The 25,554-nt window shown below is 33.9% G+C and overlaps 1 long non-coding RNA gene across 3 annotated transcripts; it reads left to right on the forward strand.

Moving 5' to 3' along the window:
- Nucleotides 1-3,242: 3,242 nt before the first annotated feature.
- LOC107892126 (uncharacterized) lies at nt 3,243-16,766 on the forward strand. Of its 3 annotated transcripts, none has more exons than XR_001682480.2 (3): nt 3,243-3,569; nt 3,760-3,892; nt 11,009-16,766. It is a non-coding gene; the product is annotated as an uncharacterized lncRNA (long non-coding RNA). The 3 variants fall into 3 exon arrangements; XR_001682483.2 differs by having other exon boundaries at nt 3,248-3,569; nt 3,760-3,855; XR_001682479.2 differs by lacking the exon at nt 11,009-16,766 and having other exon boundaries at nt 3,760-4,373.
- Nucleotides 16,767-25,554: the final 8,788 nt, after the last annotated feature.

Here is a 25,554-nt window from a genome sequence, read left to right on the forward strand (position 1 = left end):
TTTCAGGCATACCACTTGTAACCCCATACTTTGACCAGAGAACCCAAACCCAAAGTGCATTGGAGTTTGAAACGATGTTGTATAAAACCTTCATCATGAAATACGTGTTGTGATCTTTCAAATGCCTCAACCCAAGACCACCATGCAATTTAGGCTGACATACCGAGTTCCATCTAACCAAAGCCATCTTGGAACCACCATTTTAGGATCTTTATACAACCTTTCTAGCCATGTATTCAATCTCATCACATAAGCCTTTGGGAACCATCATTGTCTACATAAAATAGCTTGGTATCTAAAATAGGACCACTTGAGCCAAAGTCACTTTGTTAGCTAAGGAAAGCTATTTGACATCCCAACTAGATAATTTACTTTGCACCTTGTCAGTCACAAACTGCAATGTGTTACTAGTGACCTTCTCATGAAAGACCGACACCCTAAGATAAGATCCCAGATTATTTACTTCCTGAAAACCAAAATTTCTGGTTATGAGTCTCCTTAAGCTATCCTCTATGAAGAAAAGACATGTGTTTTCTACATATTAATCTTGTGACCCGAAAATTCACAAAACTTATTAAGAATGCCTTTAATGAGCTGAGCTTGATGTTCTTTTGCATGGCCAAATAAGATTAAATCATCTACAAAAAGGAGATGAGATAACACTAGGTCGGTACGAGACAAGCGAATAGGGGGCCAGCTTCCGGAATCAATGGCAGGACGGATACTATGGCCCAACCATTCCGTACAAAGGATAAACAAGTAGGGAGATAATGGACATCCCTGTCAAAAACCCCTAGCAGGCCAAAATTTTTTTATTTGGGACCCCGTTCCACAAAAGCTGCATAGAGGAACTTGAAATTGCAGACATAATAACATTATGTAAAAAACCAAGGATACCTGCAGCCTGTAAAGAGGTATCAATAAAGCCTCATTGCATACGATCATACGCTTTCTCTAAATCAATTTTGATGGTCGTCCACCTCCTGTTCTTCTGCGTACTCTTCATGGATTGAATAACCTCTTATACAATGACAATATTATCAATGATATTCTGACCTGCTAGAAACCCAATCTGTTCAGGACCTATGATCTTCGGAAAGACCATTTTAAACCGGCTTACAATTATCTTCATAATTAGTTTATAAAGTACAAAACAGAGACTAATTGGCCGAAATTGAGAGAAGTCTTCCAAATTATGCACCTTGGGAATGAGCACAATAAGTGAATTATTCAAGTCCGAATCAATACTTTCGCCTTCAAAAGCACTCTTAGCGCAATTACAGACAAAGGCACCCACATTTTCCCACTAACTCCGATAAAATAAAGGATGATAACCATCACTCTCGGGAGCATTCAAAGGAGCCATATCAAAAAGGGCAGATTTAATTTCCTCGTCTGAGATCAGTTTATTCAAGAGAATAATGTCTCCATGATCGAGACAAGGAAAGACACTAGGGGTCAGCCCTCTCAGTGGCCTAAGGTTTTCACCATACAGCAGACTCCCTTATGGTGTAACATAGTTTCTAATTCATCTCGCACCTCCATCTCAACCTAGTTTAAATAAGCAGAGTTCACTTTATCAAGTACTATCCCAATATTTTTTAACTTCCTAGTCAGATGCTTCTTACAGGTACTAAAGTGGCCATACACCTCTTTATTCCATCTTCTAACCTGATCTGTAAAATCTGAATGAATTGCCAACATGGTGGTAAAACCTTTCCAATTACATTTAACAAAATTTAAGAAAGTTGGGTGCTCGACCCTACTGGCTAGGAACCTGAAAGGGCGCCCTATGGAAATATGATACTCAGGCCTTAGTAACAAACACAAAGGTCTATGATCTGATTTAAGCCACGGTAGATATGTCACCATGGAATTTGGAAAAGCAGTATTCCAAGTATCATTACAAATAACCCTATCCAAATGCTCAACAATTCCTCCTTTCTGCCATGTGAACTGTAAGCCTCTGAAGCCCAAATCATGCAACTGAGCCAAATCCATAAAATCACCAAATAAGGGACACCTTTTTCCTAAGGCCCAACCACCTTTTTCTTCACTAGAGGAAAGAATAGCGTTAAGATCCCCAATCGCCATCCATAGAGATTCACCCTTTGAAACATTTTTGTGTAAGGCCTCTAGATATGCCTCTGTTTAAGGCTATCAAGGCTTCCATAAACAAAGGTGACAAAAAATGACAGTCTGAAATTACTACCAAAGATTTTAAGAAGAACAAATTGGGGATGGCTTTTGAGAATCTCAACACAAAATGATTCTTTCCATCCAAACCATATACCAACCGAAAACCCAATTGCCTCCACTCTATGTAAGTATTGAAAACCAAGCTTTGCGATAATCAAATCTACTTTCCCACCAATGAATCTTGTTTATAAAAGGCCAATCAAATCTAGCCTATGTTTACGATTGTACTCACGAAAGACACGAAGAAACTTCGAATTGCACAACCTTGACAATTTCAAGATATAATAGTAAAATTCATATATAAATAAAAAGAGGAGAGGGACTAACTACTAGGAAGTAGCAGATGCTTTGATAACGACAATTTGGGCATCGGTCTTATTTGAAGCGGTTTCCACTTGAGCATTATTGAGCTTAGCCATAGAAGTCATTACTTATGGAAGTGACCCTCACGTCCACGGATTGTTTTGTTCAACGCCCTTCCAAGGCGACCATTCAAACCTTTATTCCCAAAACCATGTCCTTAGAAGAATTAGGAATAATGTCGCAAGTTGTTGCTCCTTCATTCCTGGTTTTTGAATTAGAATCTGGGTCCCAATTTTCCTTGCATATAACGGCAGTATGACATTTAGGGTCCAAAACTTCTGCATTTAAGTCGACCGCAGTTTCAAAAGGCCCTTCGAACGTGGGGTTGAAATGAAGTGGTGGTGTTGCAACTTGGAAATCCACATCTGGTCTAAGAGAAATGGGCTACTTCAAGACCACCGTTTCTCCCAAGGTCTCGTAAAAAGAAATATTCAGTGCATCAATGGGCTACTGTTTGTTCCCATCTTGGACTGCCCTATGGCTCTAAACCAAATCTGACTCAGACCTCACCACGCCCTGTTTAACGAAATCTGATCCATGCCCAATCTTACCGTTTGCCACCGTTAGCTTTTTTGGTCTATTCTCAATGCTTTGGCCCAGCAACCTTGGACCCAAGATATCCTTACCCAACAACCCAGCCTTTGACCCCACATTATTTTCTTTTAGCTATTTTAGAAACTATACTGGCTGAAACCTAAATTCCATGCTAACAGACTGTTCTCTCTCTAATCTCGCTGAATCTTTTTCCAGCGCAGCAAATCTGGGAACTTTTGAAATTTCCTCTGTGATTTTTTCTTTTTGGTTGTGATTGTCGGCCTGATTCCGCCTAGCTTTGCGCTCTACAAACATCCATGGGCCGAACGCTTCCTCTGATGTTGCCGGAGCAGACCCTTTAGCCACCGTCTCTGAAACTCCCCCTAGACCGCCATCGGTGTTCCGACCTGTCAAAGAAAAAGGGCAAAGATTTTTTAGATGTCCGTATCTGCCACATGTAAAACAAACCGCAGGTAGAGCCTCAAACTCTACTCTTTGCATTCTGCCATTGACCAAAGCTTGAGAGGTTAACGGTTTTTCCAGGTCAACAAACACCGCCATTCTGGCCAATTTTCCTCTTGCCCCACAGTCTATTTTAATATTCAACTTGGCCACTTTTCCGACCAAGCTTCCGATCTCCTATAAAATCTGTTTTTTGTACAGGAATCCCAACAATCCTGGAAAATGGATCCAGGTCAGAACCATGCTTGGGAAGGGCCTCGACGGATTAAAGTCCACCATCCACGGCTAGACTGTAAGGTAGTGACGAACACTAACCATGGTCCTTCGGTCAAAGGTATTTCTTAATCATTCTTGTTTTGAAAACGGACCAAATGGTAACCATTTTCCATATCCATTAAGCGAAAGGGTTGAGAGGGTTGCCAATGGCTGGTAATCTGGTTGAACACAACACCATACCATATATTGCGCCCCAACAATTTCACGATAGCCGTGGTCTCCATATCTTCAACCAAGACTTTCTTAATCGGCTTAGAGAAGTCAATAGTTGGAATACCATTGATGATAGATCTTAGGATGTCTCCTTCCTCAAACTTTAAATCCACATCAGTCGAGCCATCCGATATCATGGAGCAGTCTAAGGACCCCGTGCCTTTACTTCCCCACAATTTGTCCTTTCAAGAAATTTTGCTCATCGGAGCCGTATCAACCACCATGTTTTCTGCTGCATTTTCTCCTACATCTTTGAATATTCTAACTTTCTTTGTGTTACGATCCTCGTTAGAACCATCGCTGGAATAAAATCGTAGGGTTGTTCATCGCTGGAAGTTTTTAAGCTTGAAGAAATTTTCACTTTTTCAAAAACCAATCATTAGCAAATAATTATCATATACATGGAAATTCAATGTTTAAGATTTGCTAATTTTTCTCTAAAAAAATTTGCTAATTTTTAGCAATTAATTACCAATGACTAATTAAAAAATTCATTAAATATTATATTTTTAAAATTGAAATATATACATATGTTTACTTATTAAAGTGCGAAATGGCAGTGTGTAAAGTATGATATATTGGATTCTTTCCTAAATTGTAACTTCAGTATATACTAGTTTTTCTCTATCCATGCATCGCACGAGATGATTATGTTTATTTAAAAAAGTGCTAATGTTTAGTTATAATTTAAGATTGTAAAAATCATTATATTAGATTAGTAATATTTTTATATATAGTAAATATAGTTCAATAATAATAATTACATTTTTGTCCAATAAAATTAGACCAAACCAATGGATTCATTCCCCTTGCTAAAATTGATAGCATCCATTTACTTTAATTTTTCAGGATACAGTATAGAAAAAAGTTGTTGTAAAAAGATGATATTTATCCATTATAACCTAAATAACAAACAATAATTTTTTTTGTAGTTGTTAATACAACTAGCATTGAAGACTAACAATAAATATATTGTAAAAATTATTGTTAATGTGTAAATTGTGTGAGGAGAAACAATTAGTGCTTAATAAGGTGATGCATATAAAACACAGAAATTAATAAATAAATAAACTTGCTTAATTGGAAGAAGCTATAAAAAAATAGTCTAAGATTGTGGGAATATTATGATCTGTTTGAAGTAAGAGATATGTAAAATGAATAAATTGTATAATGTAGTTTTTTATTGAATGTCATCGTAATAAGAAATATATAAGTATTTTATGACAAATGAAATTCACAATACCAACTGAAATAATAAATAAATTGAGAAATCAAATTTAAAGTATGCTTTCTTTGCACGCTATTGTCTGCTTTCTCTCTAAAGTACGATTAGGTTTTAATTAATTTTGTTCTTTTGTTTACGATGACAGTTGTTTTCTAAGATTTCTTGTCAATTTTCTTGGTTTGAATATAGATCTATTTTAGTTCTAACAAGCTAGTGGGACAAAATGGATCTGAACGGTTTTTCTTAGTGATGAAGAACACGTTGGTGGCATTGTCCCTTGATGATCAAGAAGATGAGATTGAATAAGCACAAAGGAGCGATTCGATTGACGGAGAAGAACTTGACTTCTGTTTGGTTGGGTGTTTTTTAATAGCAAGTGTTATTCAGTTTCCTGCAATGTGGAATACGTTAACTAATCTTTGGCATCCCGTCAAAGGTATTCGAATATTGGATTTAGGGGAAAAGCGTTTCTTGTTTCGTTTCTTTTCATCTGATTGATTGAGCGAGTGATTAATGAATCTCTTTGGACATTTAATAACCACCTATTTCGTCGATTGGGTATTGGAGAGGATCCCTTAAAATTTTCTTTGATTTATGTTTGTTTTTGGGTCCAAGTGCATGATATCCCTTTAGGGTTTTTCTCCGAAGTCTTAGCTAGATAGCTTGGTAACTTTATTGGACATTTTGTTGAATATGATGGTGAGTGTATTGCTAGGGGCCTAAGGAGTTATATGAGAATTAAGATTTGTATGGATGTACATCTCCCTTGAAGAAGAAGAAAAGATTATTGTTTTCACCAAGAAATATAGGCTATGTGCACTTTAAATATGAATGTTTGACTTTGTTCTGCTTCTTTTGTGGCAAGCTAGGCCATAACGATTCTTTCTGTGAGGAGAGGATGTCTTTAGTTTTTGAGGTTCTTGAGATGGGTTGGGATCTGCCTATTAGGGCACACTCAAAACGTGCATTGGCGATGAGTAGTATATGGTTAAGAGACGATGGGAAGCGATAAAATCGGGGAAGTAGCTCGCAAAATTGGCGGATAGGGCGCACAACGTGGGAATCTACAAATCAATATGAAAAATACAAGAGTTTCGATTCCATGCTAGGTTCGAATTTAATAGGGGACCCAACTCTTGTATCTGAGGAGACATCAATGGAGCATGATTCTGAGGAGGAGGTGCTAGAAACGGGGGAAGGGAAAAAACATCCTCGAAAAACCTTGGGTGAGTATCACACAATGTTAGCCACAGGTAGGGTGGAAAAGACTACTGAGTAGGGTTCGAGAAAAATGCAATTTATATCGGTGACCGCTAAAAGACAAGTCGATCGGTTACAATGAAAATTATAAGTTGGAACATCCGGGGTGTGGGAAACCCTAGGGCTGTTCGAATGCTTCAGCATGTGTTAAAACTACATAATCCCCAAATTGTCTTCTTTATAGAGACAAAAATTAATAAAGTTGGAATGGTTAACAGTTAGAATGGTTAACAGCTCCTTTCATGGTTGACGAAGTAAAAGGCATTAAATGAGATCGGGCCTACGAAGGCTCCAAGAGATGTTGGGTTTCTAGCAATTTGTTTCCAAAGATTTTGGCACATTGTTGGACGATATGTTGATGAGTTTTGCTTAAAAATCCTTAATGAAGGTATGGACCTTATTTTAGTAAATTTTGACTAATATTTTCCTTTTACCAAAAGTTCCTCATCCCACAAATTTGGTAAATTTTAGACGCATTAGTTTATGCAGTGTTATTTACAAAATAGTTGCAAAAGTTTTGGTCAATCACATGGAAGGTGTAATGGATAGTTGTATTGATAAATCTCAAAGTGCGTTTGTGCCTGGTAGATTAATATATGATAATGTATTACTTGCCCACGAAATTCTACAAACTTTTTGTCAAAAGCGAGTGGGAAAGAAAGGATTTATGGCATTAAAGCTAAACATGAGTAAAGCTTATGAAAAGGTTGAATGGCGTTTCATAAAAGGCATGATAATTCATTTGGAATTTGATAATCGTTGGGTGAAGTTTATAATGAGATGTATTTTAACCGTATCATATTCAATTGTTTTAAATGGTCAAGTAGGGGAACATTTTTGCCCTAGTAGAGGTCTCTGACAAGGTGACCCTTTGAGTCCGTTTCTTTTTTTTACTATGTAGTAAAGGATTATCTTTACTAATGAGAATTGATGTTCGGGATGGCTGGTTAAAAGGTGGATGAGTCAGAAAGAATGGACCCTAGATTTTGCATTTATTTTTTACCGATGGTTCTATTTTGTTTGGTGAGGCATCAGTTTAAGGGGCAAACATACTAAAAACTATTTTACGAGAGTATGAGCAATGCTTAGGTCAGTGCATAAATTTAAACAAGTTTACTGTGCTTTTTTAGCACCAACACTTTTACTTATGACAGACAATTGGTTTCTAAGCTTTTAAGTGTACGACATTCTAACAATACAGAGAGGTATCTTAGTCTCCCTAACATGGTGGGGCGACACAAGATAGAATCATTTCAGATTTTAATTGACAAATTCAGAAAACATATTGAAAAATGGAGTATTCACTATTTATCCCAAGGGGGACACGAAGTGTTCATTAAATCAGTATTGCAAGTGATTCCTACTTATTCTATGGCATGTTGCTTACTCCCAAAAGCCATATGAAATGAGATGGAAGGAATCATGGCTAAATTCTGGTGGCAAAAAGGACTAGGGAAACATTGGATTCATTGGTGTTTTTGGCAGCATCTTAGTTTGCCGAAGGAATTGGGAGGGTTAGGTTTTCGCAGCCCAGTTAAATTTAATGTCGCTTTACTTGTAAAAAAAAGGTTGGTGTTTGATTAATCATCCCAATTCATTATTAGCTCGTGTTTTAAAAGTAAAATATTATCCAAATTCTAGTTTTCTCAATGTGAATTTGGGCAATTTACCTTCGTTTACTTGGAAAAGTGTATGGTCTGCGAGGGGTTTGCTGGTGAGTAGGTTTTGTTGGAGAATTGGCTCCGGCGGTAATATTTCCATAATGGAGGGTGCATGATTGCCAGGTTCACCACCCTATCATATCCATGAAAATATTAATTTAAGGGGTTTGAATGTGGTGGCAAATTATATACATGATATGGAAAGTAGACCTGATCAGAAGTACCTTCCTTGATGAGGTTATGAACTGAATCTTACAAATTCCTTTGCCGAAAGAGAGAAAGGAGGATGTCTTGGTTTGAAGAGGGGACCTATCTAGCGAGTTCACAGTCAAAACCACCTATAAATTATTACATGAAGGTACCTTTTAGCCTAATTATACAAATTATGCTCCTAAAGACCTCTATACGAAACTATGGAAATTACAGATTCCCAAAAAAGTAAAATTTCGTATATGGAAGGCAACATGGAACTTCATTCCCACTATGATTAATTTGCAGCATAGGCAAGTGGAGGGGACGGTTTCTATCCCCGATGTGGTAGTAGTCCCGAAACCCTACATAATGTGTTTAGAGATTGTCAAGTTTCAGCAGTTGTATGGAATAACTTAAACTTATAGTGGGTACTATCGTTACTTGAAATGTCAGATATAGAATGGTTCAACTGGGTTTTTTCCCAGTACACTGAAGAATAGTGTAAGATATTCATCTGTGTAGTATAGGGGATCTGGACAAATAGGAACAAAATAAAGCATGAAGAAAACTGTCATACGAGTAAACAGATTGCAGATTGGATCCAAATATATATTTTAGAAATAAATGGTCTAGAACAGAGGGATGCTACTAGATTTATGAGCAAAGAGGCCTAGGTACCTCCAAATGCCCAGTCAATCAAAGTAAACTTTGACGCTGCCTTTCATTAAGACTTGAACAAATTTACTTCGGGACTAGTCGTTCGTGACTACTAATAGGTGGTTATGGTCACAAAATAGAAACTGCATGATCGTGTAGCTTCTCCGTTCGAGGCGGAAGGCCTTGCCTGTCTATTAGCAGTACGGTTAAGCATCCAATTATGTCTCCAGCACGTGGTCATAAAAAGATATGTGAAATCCATCATAAACAAAAGAAAAAGGAGCGTTAGAGACAAATCGGAGGTTTGGGCTATCATCGATGATATACATCAGCAAAGACATCATTTCAACAACTAAATTCTGCTTATGTGCTTAGATCCGCAAATATTTTCGCTCATAACCTTGCAACAAAATGTCTAAGAATAGGGAAAGAAAGTGACCTAGACTTAGGAACAGTGAACGACATCAAAACGGGATCTTTGCTCCTCAGACCAAGAGAACCAGATTGATAGCAGAAAGGGGAACGTTTGGGTAGAAGGAAAGGCAAAAAAATGCAAAAGATCAGTTTTTTGGGAACATTTGCCTTTTAGGAATCTAGCACCAATACAAGATTCTAGGGTTTACTTTTGGAGAGTGAGTGCTAGTTAAGTCTAGGTTGGCTTTTAATTTGTTTTCTTTTTCAATTTCGTTTTGTTTATTATTTTGGTTCTTGTTTTTAATTTTGTTTGTTTCTTTCATCTCTAGGTTCGTCTTTAATGGGTTAGCTTGTGCTTTGATTTGTTTTATTATAAAGTCCAACCCAGTTCATTTCAAAAAAAAAATTGAGAAAGTCATGTTTATATTAAATTGCAAATAAACATAAGGACGAAATTCTTGCTCGCAAAATAATAATTTTAAATACATTTAAAAATATTAAAATAAAGAGATTAAATTTTTAGAAAAAAATAGAAAGATTTAATTTCAAAAACAAAAAGATTATGCATTAAGTAAAATGTTTTTTTATTACGTATAAGAAAGCTGAAAGTGTTTTATTTTATATCATCTTAAAAATAAAAAATGATTACAGAAAAAAATAAATTTAAATTTAAATGATTAGTTTAATTTTTTAAACATCGATTTAGATTTGCTAAAGATATGTGAACCAAGTAATGTTTGCATGTAAAAAGGCCATTTTTAAAAGAAATGTAAATGAACAGGGATGAAATGGGTAAATGCAATTATGCATTAATTTCAATTTAATAAAAATAGAAAAGGAAGGGGACTAATGATGATATTTGTAAAAGGTGGCACCCTCTCATTAAAAACAATAGAACATGGAGGGCTTTACTTGTTATTTACCCATGCAATATTTTTTTTTGAACTGCACTCTTGGAAGAAGAAAAAAAAAGATTCCTTAATTTTAATTGGAACTATACGTCAAGATGGAAATTTTTTTTTACTATTTTTTCATTCCATAATCGCAATTATTAATTATTGTGGGGTGTGTCTCGCATTTATTAGACATCTAAAAAGACAATCGACAAGTAATTGAATAAGGGCCAAAACAGGTCCAACGTCATGGTGTCATGACATGGCGACATAATCCCACATAAATCGGGTCTTTTCTCCTAGTTAGACTCTGTTATCTTTTCCTAGTTGAATCCTGATTAATCTATGAATATTTTAGTCATATAATAACTATAATATTAGCCTATTTAAAGGGTCTTTGTAACCCTATCTTAGAGAGTTAATAGAATACCTCTTTTGTGAGATTTGATGAAGAGTTTTGGGGAGAGTTTTTTAGAGAGCTTTGTATTCAGGTTTTGGGTTTTGCTCTTTTACAGTTATTTTCTCCATCTTGTACTTTTCATTAGTTTGCCGATTAGTGAAGTTTTCTTTGCTCATGGTTTTTATCCTCTTCAGAGGAGTTTTCCACGTAAAATTTATGTTTGAGCTTATCTACCATTTCTATTTCGTTGTGTATATAGGTCAATCCCCAACAAACTAGTAGCAGAGCTTGGTTCATTTTATGCATATTGACTCATTCAGGATGGAAACAATGAGATTTGACATCGAGAGGTTTGATGGAATCAAAAATTTCAATTTATGGCAAGTTCGGATGATGACAATTTTGGTTCAGAACAATCTAAAGAAGGTCGTTACAGGACAAAAGCCTGAGAATCTTGACCAGTCAGAATGGGAAAAGTTTGATGAGAAGGCTCTGTCAACAATTCAATTGTGCCTCACGAAAAATGTGTCATAAGAGGTGCTTACAGAGAAAACGACAGTAGTTTAAGGTTTAAATTAGAAACTCTTTATATGACAAAGTCTCAGTGAATTGATTGGTGTTGAAACAACGCCTATACACATAGCGTATGGACAAAGGTGAGAACCTTAGGGGTTACATCAGTCAATTTGTTAATCTCTTGAACGATCTGAAGAATGTTGATGTCAATATATATTATGAAGATTAGGCTATGCTATTATTTTGCTATTTGCCCCCTTCGTATAAAACTTTTAAGGAAACCCTGATTTATGATAGAGATGAACTCTCATTTGAGGATGTGAAGGGTAACTTGTTGAGTAAGGAAAAGCTCGATAGCGAGTTAGATTTGAGTAGCAAGTCTAGTAGTCAAGCCTCGTTTTTGGTTGCTAGAGGCAGGCAACAGTCTAAAGATTCATGTCAGAACAAATCTAGGTCAAGATCGAAGTCCAGGAATCGTGATAAGACATGCAACTACTACAAGAAGTTGGGTGGAGAAGCAGAAGGTGGAGGTAGCCGATGTTAGTGTGGTCAAGTTGGTGCCTACGACCGAAAAGTCTAAACTTACGTCTGAGTGGATTCTGGATTTAGGGTGCTCTTTCCATATATGCCCAAATAAGGATTTGTTCTCCACATATAGTCTATTTGAAGGTGGACTTGTACTTATAGGGAACAATTCACCCTGTAAGGTAACTGGTGTTAGTACTGTTCAGATTAGGATGCAAAATGGAATCATTAGGACACTATTAGATGTCAGGCATATGCCTGATGTAAATAAGAATCTCATCTCATTGGGAAATTTAGACTTCAAGGGTGGTACGATCGTCATCAAGTCAATCAACATTAAGGTATCTCGTGGAGCTCTTGTTCTGATGAGAGGTGGAAAGCTCAGCAGTGTAATAGCTCTCTTTTTAGTCGTGTCAAAAATAATGGTTTTGGGACCCTAAATTCTGACGAGTGAGTCTGTAAATATTATTATTTAATATTTACAAGTCAATTATAGTGTTATATTGAATTTTAATATGATAAATTTGCTAATTGAACAGTTAGCTAAAGTACAAGTGGTTCAACCCTAAAGTCAGTGGTTTTAGAAAATAAGGTATCGGGACCTCGTTTCTACAAAATTGAGCCCGTAAATATTTTTATTAAATATTTACGAATTTTCTATATAGGTGAATTGAATTTTGGACTAAAAATTTTAATGATTGAATGGTTAATTAGGGTACAAAGACTAAATTATAAAAATCATAAAAATTAATCGCTATTAATTTTTATTAATTAAAATACTTAATTAGTAATTGTTTAAAGTTTTAAGTGGAAATTTACCACTTTTTAATATTAGTGGACGGTTGTGGCTATGCTAAATATTGAATATGTTAAAAGAATTATTATTAAATTATGTTTTAAGTTAAAGTAAAATACGTTAGCATCTATTTTCATTTAGCATCCATTTTCATTTTCTTCTTTATTCCCCAATTGAAAACACTAAGTAAAAAATAAAGAAGCCATGATTTTTCCCTCAAGCTTTTCGCCTCCCTTGCACGTAAGTTAATTTAAGATTGATTTTCGTAATTTTTTATGTTTTTGAGATCGTTATAGCTTAATCTATTTAATTCGAGTATTAAATCATAAAACTATTAAAGTTTATAAAATTTGTCATTTGAAGCTTTTGATGTTAAATGGTTGGTTTTGAAGCTTAGAAATGAAATAGGACTAATTTGTAAAGTTAATTTTGTTAGTTTTGAGTATAGGGACTAAAATGAAAATATTTTGAAATTAACTTGAAACTTTTATAATTATTGATTTTGGAGGACTATAGAAGGATGGATTTGAAACAGGATTGTAAAACAGAACTTAAATATGAAAATTATAATAGTTTCGGTTTTAAAGACTAAATTGAATAAAATGTGAAACTTTAGGGAATTATAAAAAATGAAATTAAGTTGACATATAAATTGAATAAGATATTTTAAGGTAATTGGCACTGATAATTGGAAATAAATTACTATATAGATCAAGAATTGGACCAACTGGTAGATAATTAAGGAAAAAAACTACAAATTAGCCCCTAGCACTTTGTATTTTTTCTTTTCCATGTAAGTTCATTTGGAACTTACTGTATTTTCTTATTATTCTTAAATTGTGTGAATGTATTTATTAAGTATATGTATAAATATAATTTCAATGACTGATGGCATCAAAAGGACTATAACGAAAAATGTGATATTTGTGATAAATACAGATAGATATGCAGTATTGAATGAATGTAAAATTTATTACACAAAATTATGATATATTCATGGTGATTTCATATGGTTAAAAGGTATATATATATTGTTTTGATATCAAGTGAACTAATTTGATGATATACGATTATATTGTGAATTGTGGTTGGAAGTACAAAATGTGAGGAATAGAATAAATTGTAACAAATGATATTGATGTGTAAATTGTGTCTGGATGAAAGATAGGATAAGATACAATTGACATGCCAATAGGGTTATTTGCGCGCTGTGTGGGATCTATATGAGATGTGATATAGCTATACGAGAAATTCACTAATTGTACCAGAACTAGCATTTGTTGCGGATTACTGAGTTTATCTCCACGGAGATTTAGGTGTGTTTTTTTAAGAACATGTAGCCTATAGGCTTGGCACTTAGTGCCTAGGTTTGTATATGGGCAATATAGCTCGTTTAAGCAATCAGGTTTGTTTTGGGTGGTTACCCGCATATCGTATCTATTTATTGTAGTTAATCAGGCTAAATAGTTAAACTTTAAAGAAACCAATTGTTTGATATTGTATATTGTGATTAGAATTATTCATTTGAAATTGGAATGATGTAAATGTTGTTTCTGCCCAAAGGTTTTGATGGAATAGTATTGAGTTGAATGGCACTGTATAAATTGAATTGCTTTGGGACTTGATTTTGTAGTATCACCTTATTGTTGTTAAATATGGAAACAGGAAAGTCTTATAGTAGCTAATTCATTATATTAATAGTAATTGAGGTGAGTTTACTGTTTTAGTTCCTATGAACTGACTAAACATATGAAATGCTTACTCTATTTCGTTTTTTTTTGTAGTTGACATTTTGCGGAACTTGGCAATCGAATCACCTCTAGAGCTCACACTAGCTCACACTATCCAACTTCAACCTTGATAGATTTTTAATAGTTCTTGAATCGGTTATGTGGCATGTATATAGGTTGACGTGTATTAGTGCTTTAAATGAATTATATTAGTCATAGTTTTCATATAATGCTAGTTTTTGAAGGCTTGCATATTATATTTAAATGTTTTGCATCTTATTATATGTGTATGAGTGATGAAAGTCAATATTTTATTTTTTCTTGAGAATGGCTTGATGCATAAATGATTAGTATAGAAATGAATATATAAGGAAATTGTGCATGATTTCAATGGTATAGAAGGTAAAAATGAAGATGTCATTAGTGTACCAAATGAGGTACATTTGTAAGTTGGTTTATATGGTCTAAAGTATTCATGTTGAGAAGTTTTTTGGTGTCGATATGACATGATATTTGGTGTTTGTGATGAATGTCAAATGAATGTTTTGCATATGTGAAAAGGTTGAGTAATGTGGAGTGAATAGCATGGATGGTATCAATTGAGTTGAATAAGTTGTAATGTTTTGTAATTCTTGATTTGTGATGGTACCATTGAGGCATATTGGTTATTGATTTAGGGGATTGATATTTGTATGTTTTGGCTTGGTTTTGAAATGTTTTGAACAGGGTTTTGAATTGCCAAAATGTGCTTTAAAGCTACCATGAAAATTGATTTTAAAACAAGCACTTAATGGCCTATATTTGTATCACATGAGTTGGCCATACGACCGTGTGATAGACATGGGTTGGTAGCATGGCCATGTGCTCATTAGTAAAAAGGAAATAATTTGAGTTACACAATTCCCAATTGTCACACGGGCTAGCTACACACCCGTGTGAGTACTGTAGATTTGATTAATTAATTTTCACACAGCCATAGTTGGTTACTCGACTTAGACATACGGCCATGTGAATTTTGTAATGAAATTTGATGTTTTGGCACACACAGCTTTAGAGAGTTACATAACCTAGATATATGGCCGTGTGACTCATGTTTTGAAAATTTTCCCTTATCTTTGATAATGTTACAATTTGATTCTTGTTCATTCTTGGGTCAACTTTAGAGCTTTCGTAAGCTCGATTAAGACTTGAATTTAATTGTATATCATAATATTTGAATGTTTATGACATGACTGATTATTTGAAGGATTCATTGATGATATAATTGATTTGTAATTTTGGAAATGTTGCAAAGTAGTCCTAGTTAAATTCTAGGTTGATACTAGAGCATACGTAAACTTGTATAAGGCTTGTGAAATATTGTATTTGGTGATTATGAATTGAATTTAATTAACTATGATTGCATGATTTATAATTAATTTGACTGTTAATTGAGTACTTATAAAGTAATTCCATGTTCATTTGAAATAATCGAAATGAATTGAATGCGTTCTGTTCCAACATTGATTGTAGCACTCTGTAGCTCAGGTTTGACGAGCAGACTGGGTAAGAGGTGTTACATTTAGTGGTATCAAAGCTACAATTTAGTCAATTCATAGATTGAACGTAGCGTGTATTGAGTTTAGAAATACATGCCACATTAACCTGGGATAGTGTGATGCAATATGATCCGATCTGACTCTGTTTTCTTATAGATATACTATGTGAGTCGAGTCTAATCGTGTAGTATCAAATAAGGTAAATGGTAATGTTTCTGCTTTCGATCATGGAGCCGATCATAGTATGCTGTTCTGCAAATGCTAGATAATGAAATAAATAATGTTTTCTTCTAAAAGATGAATTAATGATTCTTAGAGTTTATGCGAGCTAATTTGGTGGCTTTGCAACCACCACCCCCGAATGTGCCTCCCACGACACCCTCTTGTCCTCAAAATCTGTTAATGTTCATAGACCACCCATTTAATAAGATTCAAAAATTTAGAGCTACAGAATTCTCGAGAAGACTGTTGATGATCTGATTAGAGTTGAATATTGACTGGAAAATACTTAGCGAGTTTTGATGAAATGGTAGTGTTCGTATAATGAATAGATCGATTTGTATTCACTATGGAAAAACTCATTAAGGTAAGTATCGACCAAAAGTAGGCCTGTATTTTGTGTGATTTCAAGGAACATTGGAAACGAGATTGACTGAACTGGGTGGATTGAAACTAAGAACAGAGTGTGAAATCCATAACATTCCTCAGAAAAGTAGATGATTGGGAAATAGTGGTTATGCATTGAACAACCAAGTTGAGACTAAAGATATGGTTGTCATATCTGAAGCTCGAAAGCCTACCAACTATTTGAAATTTTGAAGAGACTTCTACTCCTAATGTTAATACTGCTACATTTTATTTAATTCAATATTTTTGTGTACTCATTGATTAACTTGAATATTTTCATTTTTACAATTACACTACATTCATAACCGAAAAAAATTGCTAATAGTGTTGATTGAATACGATGTTAGAGTAACAAATTCGTTAATTCAGTATGTTATAAGTATTAAGATAGGTAGAAAATGTCCATTGGAAATTCGGATTAATTGTTTTTGTACGATATGGTAGAAACTGTAAACTGAAGAGAATTGTACTGATGTCAAAAGAGTGAATCAGTTAATGTTAGAGTTGACAAATTTGAATGTTCCACCAATACTAAGGTAGTGTTATCTGCACAAATACTGATAAAAGAATGTCTTGCATTTTAGATACTGAATACAAAGATTGAAGATAAAACAAGTCTAACGGTTAATGTATTATTTAAAGTGTTTTCAGAAGATTTGTCAAAGTTCTCGCCCAAAAGAAAAGTTGAATTTGTTATTGAATTAGCATTGGAATTGCTTCAATATATGTTACACCAGATAGAATAACACCAACAATATCGAAAAAATTGAAGCCTTACTTGCAAGAGCTATTAAACTAAGAGTTTATTCAATTGAGTGTGTCACATTGGGATGCTTCGGTCCTAATTGTGAAAAAGAAAGATGAAACTTTAAGATTTCGTATTTGTTGCAGACAATTAAACAAAATTACTATAAATAATAGATATATGTTGTTTCATACTGATGAAATCCTCATTTACTCAAGGAGCAGAAAGGAACTTGATCAACATCTAAGATCTGTACTACAGACTTTACGAGAAAAGCAATTGTATGCAAAATTTATTTAATGTGAATTCTGACTCATAGAAACAAGATTTTTGGAGCATGTAATATTGGCTAAGGGTATTTGTATTGATCCAAACAAAAGATCATAAGATTTGATTTGTAAATCCCTGCAGAATGTACAGAACTACACAATTTTGAAGCTAACTGGAAAGTTCAGACAGTTTGCAAAAGGCTTCTCGACGACTGCATTACCAATAATAAAGTTGTTACTGAAAAATATTAGTTTTGATAAGACAAAAAGTAATCAACAAAGTTTCAATCAATTGAAGGTTATATTAACAAAAGCTTTACTGTTAACCCAGCCTAAAATTGTGTAGAAGATTGTTGTTTTCAGTGATGATCTACTTAACAGTCTGGGTTGTATATTGATGTAGTAAGAAAACGTATTTGTTATGCTTATCGAAAACTTCAGTCACATGAGTAGAAATTGCCCTACATATAATCTAGAAGTATATGATGTTATGAATCCTTATTGACTATGGAATGTAATGATTCTATTTCTAAGAACTTGAAAGCTAAACCGGTGTTTCTATAATGAATTAAAAAAATTCATAAAATTGATCCAGAGTTGATAGTTAAACGACGACTTGTTAAAAATGGCCAGGCTTCAAAGTATAGTGTTATTGATGACAAAAATTTATGTTTTCGAAACTAGTTATTTGTGTGCTAAAAGATTCAGACCTAAATGAGACAATTAGCATGGAACTCATTTCAGTACCTATTCATTTTAGCATAGCAGTATTGGAGTTTTTAGTTTTATAAAAAAGTTATGCTAGTTGTAAGTTATAAAAAGAGATATTTTAGAATATGTGACACACTGTTCGATACGTTAGCAAGCTAATGCAAAGCATCGAGCTTCGTCAAGTTTTTTATAACCTGTGATGGTTCTGGAATGAAGATGACATCAAGTCATTATGGACTTCTTATTAGGTTTGTTGCTGTCACTGAAAAAAGAAGGACACAGTCTAGGTTATTATTGACAAACTCACCAGATTTGTACATTTCATTTCGGTTAAAATAGATTACTCACTCGAGAGGTTAATTGAAATTTTGCTTCATAAAAAATGGCAATCAAGTATTAAATGGTGTCATATAAAGCTTTATATAGTTGTAATTGTAGAACTCTGTTATACTGGTCAAATGAGTGAAAGAAAACTAGTTAGAATTGATTTGATCTGATAAACAGAAGATAAATCCCGCATTATCTAGAACTATTTGGAAGCTGCGTCAAATTGAAAAAAATTGTATACTGATCTAAAAAGAAAATATATAGAGTTTCAGATTAGTGGCTGTAGTAGGCCAATTTTGGCCTGGCCCATTTATAAAATAAAAACCAAAAAATAAAAAAAAAGTCCAAATATTTTTTACAAACCATTAAATGACCCAAAACCCAAACTAAAACCTAGTCAAATAACCCAAACCCAATTACAAGCCCACGTTAAAACCCTAGCCCACAAAGCCAAACACTATCAGCAAAATAAAAAATAAAAAAACCCTAGCCCCCTAATCCTTCAGCCGCCGCATGCTAGGCCTACCCCTAGCCACCTCGCGCGTCGCTCCTCCAGACACCTCCTCCACGCTTCTCTGACAACCATCTGCAACACGCAAGCAAAGATAAACACGCAACAGCAGAGAAAACAAATAACAAAGAGACAAAAAAAATAGAAATAAGAAGACGGTAGTTTTGGCTATAAAAGCCATGATATTTCAATGTATTGCTTCTTCTTCTTTTTCGGATAGAACAAAAATCAATCAAAAAACTAAAAAAACTTTCAAAGGTGGCTACTTTTTTATTTTTTTGCTCTTATTACTGTTATTTTTATTTTCTTTTAGTTTTTCTTCCTTTTTATGCAAAAAAAATATAAAAAGATATAAAAGGAAAAGAGTACTCACCTCTGTCGATCTCCTCGGCGCTGGAAAAGCCCCTTTCGCACAACGCTGGCCACTGGCCCATGACGGTGGCATGACGAACACCAGGGAAAACCGATTGTCGGAAGAAGATAAGAGGGAGGGAGAGTTGAGAAGGCTACTTTGTTTTTTAGTTTAGGGTTAAAATGAGTTTCCTTTTTAAAAAAAAAATTTTGGGCCTTTTATTCAACATTGAAACTGCATCATTTGGGTAAAGGATAAGGGGTCTGTGCGCCTAAAACGGGCTATTTGCGTGGCCAGTCCTTCTTTTTTGCACTGCTATTGGATTAGGCCCATGTTCTTCTTTTTATTTTTTTTTATATCTGGCCGCATAATTTTCTTCTGATACATTTGAGTCCCTACTGAAATGATGTGCATAAAGGCTGGGAATATTTCCCAGCTAGTCCCTTGTTGTTTCAGCGTGATTCATTTTGGTCCTTGATGGCCTTCTTTTCATTATTTACAATTTTTACCTTAATTTTTAATTCAATTTCAGCCTAGTCCTAATCTATTTAATTAATTTATCTATTTATTATTTCATTTTTTAGGAAACTATTTTATTATTTATTTATTTTAAGCTTGATTTTTTCTTATATTATTTATTTTAAAATTGTGTTATATCATGTATTCTAAGTTTTACATATTTTAAACTATTATTCATTTTAATTTTCATATACATTATTTGTTTTAATTATTATGCATATTATTATTATTTTAGATACCTTTTATTTTAAACTATTTTTTTATATATTATCTATTTAAAATGTTTATATGTTATTTAGATATATTATTCTATATGTTAATCATTTTAAATTCCTTTTATTATTATTTATTTTGAACTTTCTATATATTACTTATTTTAAAATTCTTTTATATACTCCTTATCTTAAAACTTTTATATATGTATATGTTACTTTGGATTATATTTATATATATTTTTATTTTAAATTATTTTTTATATAATTTATTTTAAATTTCTCATTTACATATTATTTATTTTAAGCTCTTTTATATGTTATTCTAAATGGTACTTTTTATTTTACTTTGTGTATTATTCATTTTAATTTATTTAACATATTATTTATTTGAAATTTGCTTTATATATTATTTTATTTCAAATCGATTATATTTTATTTATGTTAAATCTTTTTCACATGTCGTTCATTTTGAACCATTCTTTTGTATTATGTGTTTTAAATCCTAATTATTTCATTCGTTATCTATTTTAAACTTTTATCCTATTTACTTTAAATTGTCCTTTTTGTATATTATTTTACTTCGTTTGTCTTTGATTATTGATTGGTATTAAAAAATAATATACATTGTGAATATGGCCATTACATACACTAGGAATTATTTATTGACATCTTCATATTATTGACATTCATCAACATAGTATCTAATTCGCGTTGTATTATCCCATGCTCTATGTTATATTTTTGTTTTATCTTGTTTAAATCATATCGTACATCAAGCGCCAACGTATTTGCTTTGCTCGAGATAAAATAATGCACATCGTTAAATGTCTCGCTCGTTATTATTCAAAAACAAAAATTTCAAAATAAGGCAATGTTTCGCGTTTTAGAACATCAAGGAATTGTGCCCTAACTTACGGGGTTTCGATTTTCTCGTTGATCCTAAATAGCCAAATATCCTTATGAGTTTTAAAATACACGGAATTCCAGTTAAAATTAAAGACAACTTAAGCTCGGGAGTTTATGGTATCGTGTCCTAACTTACGGGATGTGATACTTTAATGTCTCGAGACGAGGAAATCTTTAGCAATCGTTTTGATTTAATTCAAACGTTTCTAAAATCAATGTTAATAAAAAAATATCGTATTTTAAATCCATTCTCGATTTTCAACTTTCGACATTAAGACACTAATTAATCAATTCGGTACCAATTTTGGACGTGACGAGGGTGCTAATCCTTCCTCGCACGTAACCGATTCCCCAACCTGTTCTCTCGAGATTCGTAGACCAAAAACCCCGTTTTAATAAACTAAAACGTTTTATTAAAACAAAGGTGATCTGATCACACCTAAAGATCGGTGGCGACTCCCGTTTTAATCTTCGTTTTCAAAATCAAGTTGATTCCCGTTTTCTTAAAAAAATAGTTTCTACAATGCCAGTGTATTCCTGAAAGTATCGCATTGCAGAAAAGATTCTACAGTTCGATAAGAAAGGAAACTTCAGACTAAGGTTCATAGGATCATATGAAATTATCGAGAAAATTGGCTCAATGGCTTGCAGACTAGCATTGCCTCCGGAACCTGAACAGATTCACAATGTTTTTCATGTTTTGATATTATAATGGTATAGGTTGGACTTCCCATGTGATTATTTGGACGAGATAGAATTACAACCTGATTTGTCATATTCAGAAGAACCAGTCAAGATTTTAGCTTGGGAAATAAAAGAACTACGGAGTAACCGAGAACCGTTAGTGAAATTTTTGTGGCACCGACATGGTAAGAAGTATACTACCTGTGAAACAGAAGAGTCCATGAGATCACAATACCTAAATCTATTCACAGGTAAAAAATTCAAGGATAAAATTTTCTAAAAGGGAAGAGTTTTAACAACCCACTTTTCAGTGGTGTCGGAACAATAGTTTCGGGACCCCAGATTCGAATAAGTGAGTCTGTAAATATTATTATTTAATATTTACGAGCCAATTATAGTTTTATATTGAATTTTGATCTAATCAATTTTCTAATTGAATAGTTAGCTAAAGTACAAATAGTTCAATCTTAAAGTCAATGGTTTTAGAAAATGAGGTATTAGGACCTCGTTTTCACAAATCAAACCTGTAATAAATATTTACAAAATTTCTATATAGGTGAATTAAATTTTGGTCCAAAAATTTTAGTGATTAGATGGTTAATTAGGGTACAAGGACTAAATTGTAAAAATCATAATAGTTAATTGCCTTTGATTTTATTGGTCTGAAAATTTTTATTAGTCCCTGACACTTTGTATTTTCCATTTTTCAGGTAAGTTCATAAGGAACGTACTACATTTTCTTATTATGCTTCAATTGTGTGAATGTATTTATTAAGTATATATATAAATGTAATTTCAATTACTTATGGCATCAAAAGGACTATATCAAAAAATGTGAGATTTGTGATAAATATGGATAGATATGTAGTATTGAAGAATGTAAAATTTATTACACGAGTGTATGATATATACATGGTGATGCTATATTGCTAAAAGGTATATCTATTGTTTTCATATCAAGTGGACTAAATTGATGATATGTGATTATATTGTTTATTGTGTTGGAACAGTACAAAATCATGTCCAGATGAACGGTAGGATAGGAAACTGTCACACTCGGATTTCTTTAAGGACTCTAATATGAAGGAAATTTGGGACTTAATTGAACACATAGTAAGTTGGCAAACTCTACTAGGAAATTTGGGAAAATTTTGACTGTTGGATAAACAGTTAAGTTTCATTTCTAGTTTTGTTAGGATAGAACCGACTGATTCCAAAGCTGGGAGACATACTTATTCTCAGTGATTGGTTAAAAGAGTTTGGGAAACCATGGCTAGGAGCTATATATATGTGAGAAGTGTTATTCTGCAAGAGAATTCTTCTTCTTTCCATTTCATCTTCTTCATTTTCTTATTAAGTCTGCTCAGATGAAGAGAAGGTTTAAAGGAAAGCTTTTTATGGAAAGCTAAAACTGGAGTTTGATGTCTATCAGTTGAGAATTTCATAATGTTTTCCAGGATGAAGGAGACTCTGGTGCTTGGAAAAGCTAAGCTGTCGAGGACAATGGAGCTCAGGTGAGACTCTGCACACCACTTTGGGTGTTTGTTGTTGTGCTTGAATGTCCTGTTCATATACCTATTGTGATTTCAATCTAAATTTCATAGTTGTGTATGATTATGATGATGAGTAGGTTAAGCATTCATTATGCTGTGAAAAATATGAATGCTTGCAAGTATGCTTTCAGCATGCAAGATGTGGTTGGTATTGTCATTTTGGTATTTGGCGTACTATATGTCATAGAAATAAGTGCAATCTTTTGTTTGTAAAGCATGTTTCTATATTATGCGAAGTATGAAGGGAATTACCTTGATTGAATAGACAAAGATGGGAAAAGATGGCATAATGAAAGAACAGGTGGATTGTGTTGGGACTCAAGGGAGTTGGGCGGCGGCGTGGAATGGTTAGCTATTGGCTCTCTAGAATGACACCGTGAAAATAGATATCGAGTGGTCCTTTAAGGCGACACCGTGACAATGGTTTATAAGTTTCATAGAGAAATACCGCGATGACAGTCTGTAGTCTCCATAGGGAGATACTGTAACAATGATATACAAGCTCTACGAGGTGACACCTCAAAAGAAGTTTAAAGACTCTCGGAGTCAATAAACACGGGATGGTCCTTCGAGATAGAAAACATGGAATAGTTTGTTGAGATAATAAACACAGGATAGTCCATCGGGATAGTAAACATGAGAGAGTCCGCCAAGATAATTAACATTGGTTCATTTTGTGTAAGACCATAGCTCGACTATGGCAGCAAATGGAGTCCACCAGGACATTAAACATAGGGTTACACTTGTAAAACCATAAATTGGCTATGGCAACAAATCAAGTCCATCAAAATGGAAAATTAGGAAAAAGTACGGCAAGAAAGGGAAGTCACCTTAAGAATCACGTGGCGAGTAACATAATAGGATGAGATGGCACACCCAAGAACGCAGGTAAACAGGTTAGTAAGAGAGTCTATCAAAGTATTACGAAAAGAGGGAATTGGTCTAGGTGGCCTTAATTGGGTTGAGGTAAACGACGAGATACCATCTTCAAGGTATGTAGTAACCATCATTATTAGTTCACTAGTGGTTGGCCGGAAATATAACCTTGGGTATAATAAGTGGGTCTATGAAGCAAATTCTTAGCTAAATGCTCTGAGCAATAAGTTCTCAATGATTTACCAAAAAAGAAAACGTCAATTTAAGATCTTGTAACTTGGAAAAAGTCAAAGGGACCATCAATTGAGGAAGTCCACGGTGGATTAATTTGAGTAGGGGTCTATTAGGACTGTATAGTACAAAGAAGATTATGTCAGTCTGTCAAATGTGGAGTTTGTCAAGGGATATAGGTAGGAGATAGCCCGCTGGGAACCATCTATTAAATTGAGAATCTTTAAGATCGAACAAAGGGAAACCAACACTTGAGGCTTGCATAGAGGGTACAAGTTCACTAGGAAAAGAGGTGACAGTTCAATCAGCTAAGTGTCGCATTCAGGTCCACAAATGAGAATTTGAAACAAAACCTTTCTCGGGAATAAGGGATCTAACCTAGGTTAAGACAAAATGAAGGTTATAGTCAAATTAATGCAATAGCTACCTATGGAGTCTAGTGTGGTTTAAAGAAGTCGATGAAGGAATCTGTAGATATAACGAGTTACTCAAACATTTTTGAATAGTTGTCACCAGTCCGATATAGAGAAAATGGGTAGCTATGTTGAAGCATATCAAGAAGAGTATTAAGAAGTTCTAGGACATCGGTAATCTAGGTCGAGACCCTTAAGAAATTATTCAAGATAAACCATGGTTATGATCAGACTGATGGTCATGATCACCTACATTTGGCTCAAGAAAACAAGGCATTGGTTACCCCAACAAGGTCTTTTTTTTTTAAGATTTCCTAATAGAACTCGAGGAGTTTAAATGTTGAATACAAAATCTCACTCCTCTTAAATTTAAGAACTCCTCTATGAATACGATGGGTCAGGATCTCACTAAGTTCTTCTGAACCTATAAAATTATACTACTTGTATGTAAGGTAGGAGTTGACTTGGAAATTGAGTGGAGGGATTAGGCCAGAAACTGCTAGCGTTTAGTAATGGGCGGGGAAGTTGTTCATGTATATAGATGGGCATCCCTAAGGGCTACGTTTCAGCGTTTAAGTTGACTATATCTATATTCAAGTCTTAACTTAAAATTTGTAATTACTTGTTAACAGTAAAGTTGTAAAAATGTACCATTGGTTCTGTATGAGATTTAATAATGATCAAACTTTGAAATTTAAGTTGCCCGGTCATGTAATTAAAACTGAATCAGAAATACCATTGAGTTATTTGGGTTATTGTAT

The sequence above is a fragment of the Gossypium hirsutum genome, chromosome A09, assembly GCF_007990345.1.
Source record: "Gossypium hirsutum isolate 1008001.06 chromosome A09, Gossypium_hirsutum_v2.1, whole genome shotgun sequence".
NCBI lineage: Eukaryota > Viridiplantae > Streptophyta > Magnoliopsida > Malvales > Malvaceae > Gossypium > Gossypium hirsutum.